The sequence below is a fragment of the Triticum dicoccoides genome, chromosome 2B (genome assembly GCF_002162155.2).
Source record: "Triticum dicoccoides isolate Atlit2015 ecotype Zavitan chromosome 2B, WEW_v2.0, whole genome shotgun sequence".
Classification (NCBI taxonomy): domain Eukaryota; kingdom Viridiplantae; phylum Streptophyta; class Magnoliopsida; order Poales; family Poaceae; genus Triticum; species Triticum dicoccoides.
The window spans coordinates 417,394,029-417,408,025 of NC_041383.1; positions in this window are offsets into that span (position 1 = coordinate 417,394,029).

The window sequence follows — 13,997 nt, forward strand, 5'->3', positions numbered from 1 at the left end:
TGATGTTGAATGGAAAACGCCAAATGGAGACTTGATTTAGACCCTTTTGTTTTTCAGTACTAGACAAAGATGATATTGGTCTAAGGAGATCCGCACAGACCGCAATGCCTTTGGGCTTATGGTTGGGGTCATTGGTGTGGATTTTGAACCCAGTGTCGAGAAATCCAAGTGCGGTGACAAACTCAGCATAAGATGCTGTGAGTGCAGTGTCGGAGGTCATCCATGTGACAGTGTTATCAGGAGCAAAGTAACATGTGGCATAAAACTGATGGATGGTAGCGTGGTTAAAATCGTGTTGAAAGGCGAATGGAGCAGCTAGGTTTGACGACTCAATGAGCTCAATGGCTCCCGGATATTTCTCCGTATGAGTGCGAATGTGCTCAAGATCAATGCAAACATGAAGTGACAAGCCTTTAGGGATGACAATCGTGGTGAAGATGTCGGCTTGGACATTTGTGCGAAAACGACTATCCTGAGAATCCCTAACAACAGTAAATTGATCTACATCACGACGCAATTTGAGATAAGAAGGTTTGGGCACCTCATTGAAACGCTTAACATGACGGCCTAGTGATAGTGGAGGCTCAATGGAGATGTGACGGGCATCACCGTGGGGTTGCACCGGAGGAGGAGGAGGTTGAAATGTTGGACGACGAGCGCCGGGCTTGGGGGCAGTGACGCGGACGCCAATCATCGAGGACGGATCCACCTCTTCAAGCTCATCCTCAAAATCGGACCCCTCCGAAGAGGAATCACTGGACGAGCTGGGAGGACGAGCGACACGTTTTCGAGGGCGATCTTCCTCCTGGGAGTCATCGGAGCCACCATGACGAGACGGACGAGCCGGCCCTCCGGCGACTTGCTTGCGTGCGGAGTGCTTGGACCGAGGCATCGTGACCTAGGGGAGAAGGAAAGCACATGTCAACACCCCTCCATAGATCAGGGTGAACCAAGTGGAGAGTGGGGTGAATGCATGAGGAGGGGGGGGGGAGAGGAGGTTGTGCCCTACCTTGCGAGGAAGAGCACGGAGGAGCCGAGGGGGGGTCGACGGACGGGCGGGGAGAGAAGCTCCGAGCAGAACGGCTAGACGGGCCGGACGACAAGTGGCAGATCCGCGGCAGGGAGAAACCCCGACGAGGGGTACGGCGGTGGGCGACTGCGGGGAGAGGACGCACAACAGGAGCGGCGGCGGCGGCGAACCGAGTGGAGAGGATGGGGTTGGTTGACAAAAACCCTACGGCGCAGTATATATAGACCCCAGTAAAAATGCGTCCGTAGCCTACGGACGACCGGAGTCATATATGCGTCCGGACGTCCGGGAACGGACGGACGACCGGAGTCAGGACCATCAGCAAAGAGAGGGTAACAGAGATGATTTTACGGACGTCCGACGGCGTCGGACGACCGGGCATATTATAACAGAACGGTTTTTACGGATGTTTGGAGTCTTCCGAACGTCCGTAGCTTCATTTGCTAGGCCAACTTAAGTGAACCAGAGTGGATTTTACGGACGTCCGGCGAGGCCGGACGACCGGTCGAAGGTAACCAGAGCAGAATATACGGACGTCCGGATGCTTACGGACGTCCGGCAGTGAAATACCACACGGACGTCCGGAACCTACGGACGTCCGACGCCAGAAGTTTGGACAGGAGGGCTGATCATGATGATGAGAAAGGCATTTTCTCACTTTCTCACAGTAAACCTTATCTATTTTAGTAACTCAGATCCTATCTTACTCAATCATAGCCATAGACTACAAGCGGTGGCTAATGCCACCATTTCTGAGTAGACATGACATGACACAAAAAGACTTGAACTTTAAGTGCATAGTCACTACTCCATCATGTTAAAGCACCATAGGTCTAGACCCATGGATACTTTGAGAGTGTTGGTTCTTTTTATGCATTGAGTAGGGCGAGAACATTCATGAATTGAATGTCTCCCCCTAAGTATATGCCTACATCATGACAAGACATTAGATTCATGCATGACTGGGTACTAGATTTCACATAATGTTGTCAAGATCCAAGATACCAAGTTCACGCCTAAGTCGACAGAACCTTGCTTCATCTAGAGGTTTGGTGAAGATATCTGCTAGTTGAAAATCTGTACCAATGTGATCAATGTGAATATCACCCTTTTCAACATGATCTCTCAAGAAATGATACCTAATATCAATGTGTTTGGTGCGGAGATGATCTTTGGGGTTCTCAGCAATATTGATGGCACTTTCATTATCACACAGAAGAGGAACATTTCTATAGGTGATACCGTAATCCTTCAAAGTTTGCCTCATCCATAACAACTGAGTTGCACAACTAGCGGCAGCAATGTATTCAGCTTCTGCGGTAGAGAGAGCAATACAATTTTGTTTCTTCGAGGACCAACTCCACAAGGATCGTCCAAGAAACTGACATGCACCGGATGTGGACTTACGATCCACTTTGTCTCCAGCCCAATCCGCATCCGTTTACCCAATGAGATCAAACTTAGCATCCTTGGGGTACTAGAGGCCCAACTTTGGGGTGTGAACAAGGTATCTAAGAATATGCTTAACCGCCTTATGATGACTTTCCTTAGGGAAAGCTTGAAATCTAGCACACATGCATACACTAAACATGATGTCTGGTCTAGATGCACAAAGATAAAGCAATGAACCAATCATAGAGCGGTAAGTAGATGGGTCGAAAGGAGTACCATTTGTGTCTTCAGTGAGAGTGATTTTGGTTGGCATGGGTGTCTTGCATGGACTAGCGTCAGACATACCAAACTTTACTAGAATATCCTTGAGGTACTTTGCTTGAGATACGAAAATTCCTTCTTGAAATTGTTGAATTTGAAATCCGAGAAAGAACTCCAAATCCGTATTAAGTGACATTTCAAAATTCTTGGTCATTGAATCCGCAAACTTCTTGCACAAATGAATGTTAGGAGAACCAAAAATAATGTCATCTACATAGATTTGGCATAGAATCAAATCACCCTTGTCCCTCTTAGTAAAAAGAGTGGGATCGATCACCCCTCTCACAAAACCATCATCGAGTAAAAACTTCTTCAAATGATCATACCAAGCACGAGGTGCTTGTTTGAGGCCATACAAAGCCTTATGAAGTTTATACACATAGTCTTTGTGAAAGGGGTCAACGAACCCGAGTGGTTGTGACACATATACTTCTTCTTGTAGAGGACCGTTAAGGAAAGCACTCTTCACATCCATTTGATGTAATGTAAAACCATTGAAAGCGGTATAAGCAAGTAAAATGCGAATGGATTCAAGACGGGCAACGGGGGCAAAGGTCTCACCAAAGTCCAAACCTTCAACTTGTGAGTACCCTTGTGCCACTAACCTTGCCTTGTTTCGGATGATGACACCATTTTCATCTTGCTTGTTCTTGAAAATCCATTTTGTTCCAATGGCGTTGTGCTCGGTGGACGGCCTCTTTACTAGTGACCATACTTGGTTGCGTTCAAAACTATTCAACTCTTCTTGCATAGCAACAAGCCAATCGTTGTCCATCAATGCCTCTTGTACCTTGAGTGGTTCAATACTAGACATAAACGAGAAGTGAGCACAAAAGTTTGTCAAATGTTTACGAGTGACTCTACCTTCCGAGATGCCGGTGAGGATTTTGTCAACATCAACATGACCGGCCACTCGAGGCATGATGGAGGTGAGGGTTTCACGAGGTTCAACTTCATGTCCATCATCCACATCTTCAACATATGGATCATTCTCATGTGGAGGAAGGTCTTCTTGTTCATGGTGCAGTTGTTGAGGTTCGTCATCCATGATTGGACTTTCTTGTTCTTGCTCTTGATGATGATTTTGTTCTTGATGGTTATCATTGAGTGAGACTTGATCAGCCTCATCAACATGAGCTAAGGGTATATGTTGAACAATAGGAACTTGTGTTGGTATGGATGTTGAAGTAGTTTGATGATGCGTGAGATCTCCATCTTCTTCGTCATCATCATGAGGTTCTTGTTCCATAGGAAGAAGTGCACCAACACCCATCTTCAAAATGTCTTGAGAAGAATCTTCTTCACCTACATCACTTAGATCAACTTGCTCCCCATGGGAGCCATTAAATTCATCAAACACCACGTCACAAGTTTCTACAACACATCCATTGGATTTGTTGTAGACTCTATAGGCGTGAGAGTTTGATCCATAACCAACAAATATACCCTCAATTGTTTTGGATTGAAATTTTCCTAACCGTTCTCTTTTGTTGAGAATGAAACATTTGCACCCAAATACACGAAAGTACTTGACATTTGGCTCGTTTCCAGTTAGAAGCTCATACGGAGTCTTTTCCAATATAGTGCGGAGGAAGAGTCGGTTTGATGCATGGCATGCGGTATTGACAGCTTCAGCCCAAAAACTATGGGGTGACTTGTATTCATCCAACATGGACCTTGCCAATTCTACAAGTGTACGGTTCTTCCGTTCGGCTACACCATTTTGCTGAGGAGTGTATGGAGCTGAATATTGATCCTCAATCCCTTCATCACTAAGAAATTCTTCCAAGGTGTAGTTCTTGAACTCAGAGCCATTGTCACTCCTTATTGCTCGGATTTCTCTGTCAAACTTGCGTTGAGCTTGCTTGGCAAAATCAATGAAAGTGATCTTCGTTTCGTCCTTGGACTTGAGGAAGAACACCCATGTATATCTTGAGTAATCATCAACAATGACAAGCCCATACTTTTTCCCACCAAGACTATCCCATGAAGGAGGCCCGAAAAGATCCACTTGAAGGAGCTCCAGGGGCCTTGAGGTAGATACTATGTTCTTGGGTGGGTGCTTTGATTGATGTTGCTTCCCGGCTATGCATGCACTGCACACACGATCTTTCTCAAAAGAGATATTGGTTAGTCCAAGGATGTGATTTCCCTTTAAGAGATCTTAAAGATTTCTCATGCCGACATGGGCTAGCCGGCGATGCCATAGGCACCCCTTGTCGGCCTTGGCCATTAGACAAGTTGCATGGAATGTGCTCTCTTTCGAGAAATCAACCGTGTAAAGGTTGCCATCCAACTCTCCAACAAAGGCCACTTCGAGAGTATCTCTCTTAAAGACTTTCACATCTGTTAGTCCAAAGAGTGTATCATAACCAACAGAAGCCAATTGGCGAACAGAAAGCAAATGATATTTAAGGGATTGGACAAGCATAACATTTGCAAGAGACATGTCATTGGTGATAGCCACCTTGCCCAACCCGAGTACCTGTCCTTTTGAACCTCCACCAAACATAATGCTCATGAATGGTTGAATGGCTTCCATGAAATCGTAGAGCAATTTTCTATCTTCGGTCATATGATTTGTACATCCACTATCAATCACCCATTTCACTTCACCGGAGAAGCTTACCTACACACAATTAGGACTTGGTTAGAGGCACCCATTTTGCAATGGGACCTCTCAAGTTAGTTACAAGGGTCTTAGGGACCCAAATAGCATAGAAACGGAATGCATTTCGAGGACCAACAAATTTTGCGAATACTTCTCCATCCTTAGTCTTCCGAAGTACATAGGAGGGAGGCATGAACTCTTTAGGCTTGTTGATAGTGGGTCGTCCCCTTGTGGCCTTCCCACTCACAACCTTACCTTTCTACTTGTGACCTTCTCTTACAAAAGTTTCGTTCAGAGGAGTTGTGCACTTTTGGGAGGATGCCTTCTTCTTACTTGTGCTAGGGTCATACCCAAGCCCCTCTTTGGCAAACACCTCATTGTGTTGACTCAAAATCTCATTAAGATTCTTTTGCCCTTGAGCACATGTCATGAGACCTTTCTCAATTTGAGCCTTGAGAAAACGATTTTCCTGAAGAATAGATGCTAGATCACTACTAGAGTTAGTAGCATAAGCATCAACATTTGTAATAGGGGAAGAGTAAGCCTTTGCTAAAGTTTCAAGATAAGTAAGTTTGAGCATCTCAAAACTCTTTCTAAGAACGGTGAGCTCTCCTTCCTTCGTCTTGAGGGACACGGATAGAAGCTCACAATCCTTAGATAGAGAAGCATGAGACTTCGCAAGCTTGCTTTTATCATTCATTAACTCTTCACAAGAGTCAATAGTCTTTTTCAAGGAGGCAAGATCATTAGTGTGAATATCAATGTTTGCACCAATTTTTAAGCATAGTTCATCATTTCGTGCTTCCTCATATTGGACTTTCCGCTGAAGGATTTTACACTTTTCCTTTTCCTCAGTGACGAGGGTTTCGAATTCCTTAATGGTTATGGTGTGCTTACTCACCATCTCCATAAGCATACGAAACATAGTGAGTTTCTTTCCTTTGAGGGAGCACATGAACTTATTAAGTTTAGCAATCATAGGATCATCTAGATCATCATCCTCATAGCTATCCTCCGCATCAAGGTACTCATCACTAGGAGTAGAAGGTGTGAAAAGAGGAGGATTTGGTCGTGGAGTTACCTTGACCTTGTCAGAAGAGCTTTGGTCCTCTCCTTCTTCAACCATGGCCTTTGCCATTAGGCACTTGTGAGCGTTGCCATTGTAATCTTTCATGTAGTTGTAGGTGACCACGTCACCACTCTTGTTTACTAACCTCAACGTGTTTTCAGAGTCTTGAGCAACTCCGGCAACACCACTAACATCATCCGGATCAGATTCTTCTCGAGCAACCATTGCCATTCCATCTCTCTTCTTGAGCTTGGAGTTCAAAGGATTTGGCAACTTCTTCTTGGGAAAGGTCTTGGGAAACCTTGGTTTATCTTCTCTCTTCTCATAAGGGCACTCGTTGGAGAAGTGACTGGTTTCTTCACAATTGTAGCATTTTCTCACTTTCTTCTTTTGAAATCTTCCCTTGAATTTTCCGGCGCTAAACTTCTTGACAAAAAGAGCCATGTCTTCATACGAAGGGCCCTCGTCGGAGTCAATCTCATTACCATCTTCATCCTCATCATCTTCTTCTTCTTCTTCTTCTTCACTTTGCTCATCTTCACATACTTGCTTGGCCTTCAATGCAAGATTGATTTTTGATGATGGGGAACCATGCATGGCAAGATGTTTTGTGGCATTGGCCTTTGACTCTTCAAATAGTTGGAAGGTGGATATGATGTCATCTGTAGTCATTTCCTTGAAGGAATGGTGTTGTCTTATGTCCCACACCATTTGATGATGATATGGAGCAAGAGCATGAAGCAACTTATCCACAAGAAACCTCTTAGTCATATTGAATCCATCTTGAGTCTTGGCACACTCACATGACTCAATATCCACAGTGAGAGTCATGAGACGCTCAAGGAGTTGATTGGGGGTTTCACCTTTTTCCATACAGAAATTTTGCAATTGCCCCTTGGCAATTTCATATTGAGCACTCCGGAGGGCAGAAGTGCCAGCTCTGGATCGTATAATACTTTCCCATAGTTCCTTGGCACTTTTGATGTGAATGAACGGTCTCCTTTGCTTTTCATTCATACCTTTCCTTATACACATGATTGCCGTGTCATTGAGGTTCTTGTCATATATTTCTCTTGGTGTGGGGTTCTTTGGATCAACCACATGATAGCCATACTCTATAATCTCCAGCATCTCATCGTTTCCATGTCGAAGATGATCCTGCATAGCAACTTTCCACAATGCAAAATCGGCAGTAGCAGTAAGTAAAGGAGGTTTGCCTTGAGGGTTATATCTTGGTTTCTCAACCTGAGGTCTTGCATAAAGCCAAGGAACACTGGTGTGTTCATTGGTAGGAGGTTGTTGACCAAGTGATGAAGTAGGCACAGTTGGGCTCGGACTCACACCACTTGAGTGTGGTGCAAGCACCGCGGAAAACGTGGCTAATCTCAGTTGGACCAAGGCCTCAAGAGAAGCATCATGCTCCTCTTTTTGCTTAGCAAGGGCCCGTTCTAGATCCTGAGACGTAAAGGACTTGACTTCAAAAGAAGCCTCGCCTTTATCCTTAGGATCTACAACCAGGGGAGTCCCATCTGGGTTCATCTCGCTCTAGGGCGGTTAAGCCACAAGAATAGAGCACGAGGCTCTGATACCAATTGAAAGGATCGAGATTGACCTAGAGGGGGGGGGGGTGAATAGGTACAATTACAAATTTTAATTACTACTTGACAATTTTTAGGCAATAATGCGGAATATGAAGATGAGCCTAACAATTGCACGTGAGCACAAAGTACTAAGCAAGTAACACAAAAACGTAAGTAGGCAAGCAAAATATAATGTATGCAAGTGTAAAGAGACAAGTAACCACAAGTAGAGAGTTAAGGTTAGGAATAACCGCAACTCCGGGAGACGAGGATGTAAGCCGATGTTCACTCCCTTCGAGGAGAGCTAGTCACCGTTAGAGGGATGGATGTTACCACGAAGGCACACCAACGCCACGAAGGCTCACCCTATTCTCCCTTTGAGACAACACCACTGAGGCGTTTCTCAACCACTAGTGGTAGACCTTGGGGTGGTCTCCAAATCCTCACAAACTTTTCCGAGGGTAATCACAAAGGTCGATTCCTCTCCGGATGACTCCTACCGCCTAGGAGTCTCCAACCTCCAAGAGTAACAAGAACGATGGGGAAATGCTCAAAACTTGCTCAAGTCACGAATTCCTTTGGTGCAAAGAAGGGGAAGAAGTGGATCTATCACTTGATTGGAGAACTTCTCTCAAAAAGCTCCTAGAACACTTGGAATCTAGGATTTAGTGTGGATGAATGAGAGAGAGAGTGAGGAGTGTTCTTGTGGGGCTCAAAGTGAATGGTCAACCCTATCCCGTGGAAGGGAAGGGAGTATATATAGGTGGTGGGAAAAAGTGACCATTTGGGGTACAGGATGGCCGGACGTCCGGAGAATGTCGGACGTCCGGAGGCCCAAATGGGTCTGGACGTCTGACAGTCATCGGACGACCGGCCGCTGTGAAAAGTGTGACCCACAATCCAGTGTACAGGATACGGACACCCGAGCTGGGCCAGACATCCGTAAGAATGCTTCTGATGTGAAAGTGTCGAACGTCCGGCGGGTTCCGGACATCCGTAAAAATGTTTCTATTGTGGAAGTGTCGGACGTCCGGAAGTGTCCGGACGTCCGGGCAATCAGGAAGGACCGGACGTCCGTAGAACACTAGACGTCCGAAGGTAAGGTAGCAACTTTGAGCAAGTTTTTCACAGATCCATCGATCCCCTCTTAATAGTGCGGGATCCCTATACTCAAGAACAAACCATAAATGAAGTCAACATCTTGTATCTCCATTCTTGAGTTATATGCTTTTGTCCCTAGTCATGATCCATGCACACGGTCTTTGGAACATAATCCTGAGATATACTTGATAAACATGATTAGTCCCGAGCATATGTGTTGTCATCAACATCAAAATATGATTAAGGGCATGATTGCACTTTCACCTCAACTGTCTAGGGTGCTCAACACCCAAGAGTAACAAGATCCGCTAGGGATAAGTGGTGGGAATCAAATATCCTGAGGTGGAAGTGTAGATCGGGCACTTGTCACCCAATCCCGAGCAAATCAACAAGTTTGATTGGCTAGGGAGAGAGATCGAGTGAAAATGGAGCCTGGAGCAACAATGGAGCTTAGAGGTGGAAGAGGTAGTGAACTAGAGGTAGAAGACACCCCTTATATAGTCGTGGAAAAAATCCAACCGTTATCCACATGTTCAGCCCGCGACACACGGTACTACCGCTCCAGGGGCGCGGTACTACCGCGAGGCTGTGCGGTACTACCGTGGCTGACCACAGTACTACCGCGACAGCAGCACATGCCGGAACTAGCCTGACAAGGGGGCAGTACTACCGCTTGCGCGGTACTACCGCACCCACCTGCGGTACTACCGCAAGGCAGGAAAGTCACGGCCTAGGAAGGGCGCGGATGAAATAAATTACATCCGTGCCTACTTCCGCTGAAACTGAGGTGGTACAAAAATCCGACGCGGTACTACCGCTCGCGAGGCGCGGTAGTAGCGTGCGGGCGCGGATGTAAAAAATTACATCCGCACCTACTACTGTGACCCAGCGGTACTAGGTAGGAGGGCCACGGTACTACGACTCCTAGGGAGCGGTACTACCATGGGCCGCCGCGGTACTACCGCACTGGACGAGTGGTACTACCATGGGGGGCGCGGATGTAAAAAATTACATCCGCCCCTACTACCGCACCAGAGCGGCACAAGGCCTGGGAGCCGCGGTACTAACGCTCCAGATGAGCGGTACTACCGTGACACACAGCGGTACTACCGCTTGTACTTGCGGTACTACCGCAAGTATAGCAGTAGTCGTCAGATTTCCGCACAACCAAGATAACAAAGGGAAGCTCCAAAATGCAGGGAAAGGAGGAACAAGTGTACGTGTTGATTCCGCCCAAACCTTTCCGACACGGACCCCCTCTTAATAGTACGGCTCTCCTACGACTCAAATCCACCAAAGGGAAACGTAGAACAACGCCGACTTCAATAGTCTCCGAGGGGCACCGAATCGTCTCGTGCCTAGAGATGAAGAATCTGAGAAACTCAAGGCACACGATTAGTCCGCAAATGCATTGTCATCAATCACCAAAACACTTGAGGGATAAATATGCCCTTACAGACGCTTTGGCGCATCCATAGGACATGATGGTTATATCATGACCGTGTGTGATAGTGGGCAGACACGTACACGTACATCCGAAAACAAGGGCCCACGTTTCGGGCTTCCGATGCGTGGCATACGGTTGATCCAAAAGAACTGTTTGCAATGAGGCAGAACAACAGAAACGAGGCTTTGTAGGCCCAGAACCTTCAATAAATTTTGACTTTGTTTCTCGTCTCATTGCAGACTACAACGCAATAAGTAATTGCAAATCTGTTCACACCGATCAAACTAATATGTGTTCACACTTAGCACCGGGCTATAAAAACTACCCACTCGAAAATTACTTCACAGTTCCTCTCCTCATCACCCACAAAACTGGTCTTTCCTGTCAAGTCATTCCGACATGACCGTAGGAGGAGTTTCAGGTGGGCATATAACCATGCTGACAAGACCAAGGCCGCAGAAGCACTAGAGAGGTCCCGCCGCGAAGCGGTAGCCGCAACAGAGATGTCCCGGCGCGCCGCAGAGCCCTCGAACGAGCTCTCACGGGCACGCGAGGGCTCTCACAAGCACACTTGCCGCGTCGGCGATCGCGACGAGCTGGCGTTGCTAAAGTCCTTGGCCGGCGATGACGACATTCTCGCTGGCCTCATTAAGCAGCAGGAGCTGGTCGACGGCTTGATGAAGCTTCTCGAGATCAGCGATGCCTCGGTTGACAAGGCGACCGGCCTCGTCGAGCAACTCATGGCTGACAATGTGAAGCTCCTCAAGGCGCTCGCCGAGAAGGAGGAGGAGGCCGCCGGCTGGAAGATGCTGCATGAGCAGAGCAGTGCCTCGGGGATGACACTGACAACGGTCATCGAGGAACTGATGGGTGACTTGAGGAAGCTCCGGATCGAGCGCGAGCAGGAGGTAGAGGAATCCGTGGCTGCTTTCAAGCAAAGCCATGAGGAATTGAGAAAGGAGCTGGAGGATGTGATCGCCCGGCGATCCATCGAAGAGTAGATACAGTAGCGATCTAGATCGTTGTCTGTGATTTCCTTCTTCTCTTGCCCCCGTGTCTTCCGGGCTTTGCCGCATGTGGCATTGAAAATTATCCAGAATATGTAAGACAATTATTATGTGCGCCATTGTAAATTTATCTTCGTACTGTCCGTTGCCATTTTATTTGTCGCTGTATTATCCGTTGCCCTATGTGGCAATTTAAATTAGGCCGAAATACGAGTTGAAAACATGAACAAAGCAAATGTTGCCATGGGATCACAACCAAACACCCTCCGTCCACCCCTAAAAAACCCTCCATCCAGGCGCTTTAATTAACCCATTAATGGAGAAGTTTTGAGTGAGGCAGGCGGCGGCTGGTGCATGGAGGTCAAAGAGCTCGCTTCCCGGTGAGCATGTGCGGCCTTGATGCTCGCACGTGTCCCGTCGAGCCTGCGAGGTGGACAAGATGCACGCGTCCCGTCGAGCCTACGCGGTGGACTGCTCGCACGCGTCCTGTCGAGCCTGCATGGCAGACTTCTCGCGCTTGTCCCGTCTAATCAAACAGCTGCGCGCACGCCACTGAGTATGGTTAAATATTGACACGGTTCATATAATACAACCGTTTGTGATACTAACATGTCAGCTTATTGTTTCAAAAAGGACTTCGTTGGCTACTAATGTGCGCGCCTCTTCTCAAACTGGATGATTTTTTTACCACGACATATATGTGCCATGTCATGAAACCATGCCAAGTTTCATGTTTTTTTGGGTGAGTTTTGATTTACTAGGATTTAAAAACCGAGATTCTCAATATTTCAGGATGACGACTGATGACCCACAAGTATAGGGGATCTATCGTAGTCCTTTCGACAAGTAAGAGTGTCGAACCCAACGAGGAGCAGAAGGAAATGACAAGCAGTTTTCAGTAAGGTATTCTCTGCAAGCACTGAAATTGTAGGTAACAGATAGTTTTGTGATAGGATAATTTGTAACGGATAACAAGCAATGAAAGTAAATAAAGTGCAGCAAGGTGGCCCAATCCTTTTTGTAGCAAAGGACAAGCCTGGACAATTTCTTATAATGAGAAAAGTGCTCCCGAGGACACATGGGAATTATCGTCAACCTAGTTTTCATCACGCTCATATGATTCGCGTTCGGTACTTTGATAATTTGATATGTGGGTGGACCGGTGCTTGGGTACTGTCCTTTCTTGGGCAATCATACCACTTATGATTAACCCCTATTCCAAGCATCCGCAACTACAAAAGAAGTATTAAGGTAAACCTAACCATAGCATGAAACTAGTGGATCCAAATCAGCCCCTTACGAAGCAACACATAAACTAGGGTTTAAGCTTCTATCACTCTAGCAACCCATCATGTACTTATTACTTCCCAATGCCTTCCTCTAGGCCCAAATAATGGTGAAGTGTCATGTAGTCGACGTTCACATAACACCTCTAGAGGAGAGACAACATACATCTCATCAAAATATCGAACAAATACCAAATTCACATGACTACTAATAGCATGACTTCACCCATGTCCTCAGGAACAAACGTAACTACTCACAAAGCATATTCATGTTCATGATCAGAGGAGTATTAATATGCATTAAGGATCTGAACATATGATCTTCCACCAAGTAAACCAATTAGCATCAACTACAAGGTGTAATCAACACTACTAGCAACCCACATGTACCAATTTGTGGTTTTGATACAAGATTGGATACAAGAGATGAACTAGGGTTTGGAGATGAGATGGTGCTGGTGAAGATGTTGATGGAGATTGACCCCCTCCCGATGAGAGGATCGTTGGTGATGACGGTGGTGATGATTTCCCCCTCCCGGAGGGAAGCTTCCCCGGCAAAACAGCTCCGCCGGAGCCCTAGATTGGTTCCGCCAAGGTTCCGCCTCGTGGCGGCGGAGTTTCGCCCCGTAAGCTAGCTTCTGATTTTTTCCAGGGTAAAAGACTTCATATAGCCGAAGATGGGCACCGGAGGGCTAATAGGGGGCCCACGAGACAGGGGGCGTGCCCAGTAGGGGGGGCGCCCCCACCCTCGTGGCCAGGGTGTGGGCCCCTCTGGTACTTTCTTTGCTAAAAAATTCCTATTAATTCCAACAATGAATTTCGTGGAGTTTCAGGACTTTTGGAGCTGTGGAGAATAGGTTTCCAATATTTGCTCCTTTTCCAGCCAAAATCCCAGCTGCCGGCATTCTCCCTCTTCATGATAAACCTTGTAAAATAAGAGAGAATAGCCATAAGTATTGTGGCATAACGTGTAATAACATCCCATAATGCAATAAATATCGATATAAAAGCATGATGATAAATGGACGTGTCAACTCCCCCAAGCCTAAACCTCGCTTGTCCTCAAGCGGAAGCCAAAATCGAAACATATGTCCACATGTTTAGAGATAGAGGTGTCGATAAAAATAAAATATGGACATGAGGGCATCATGAT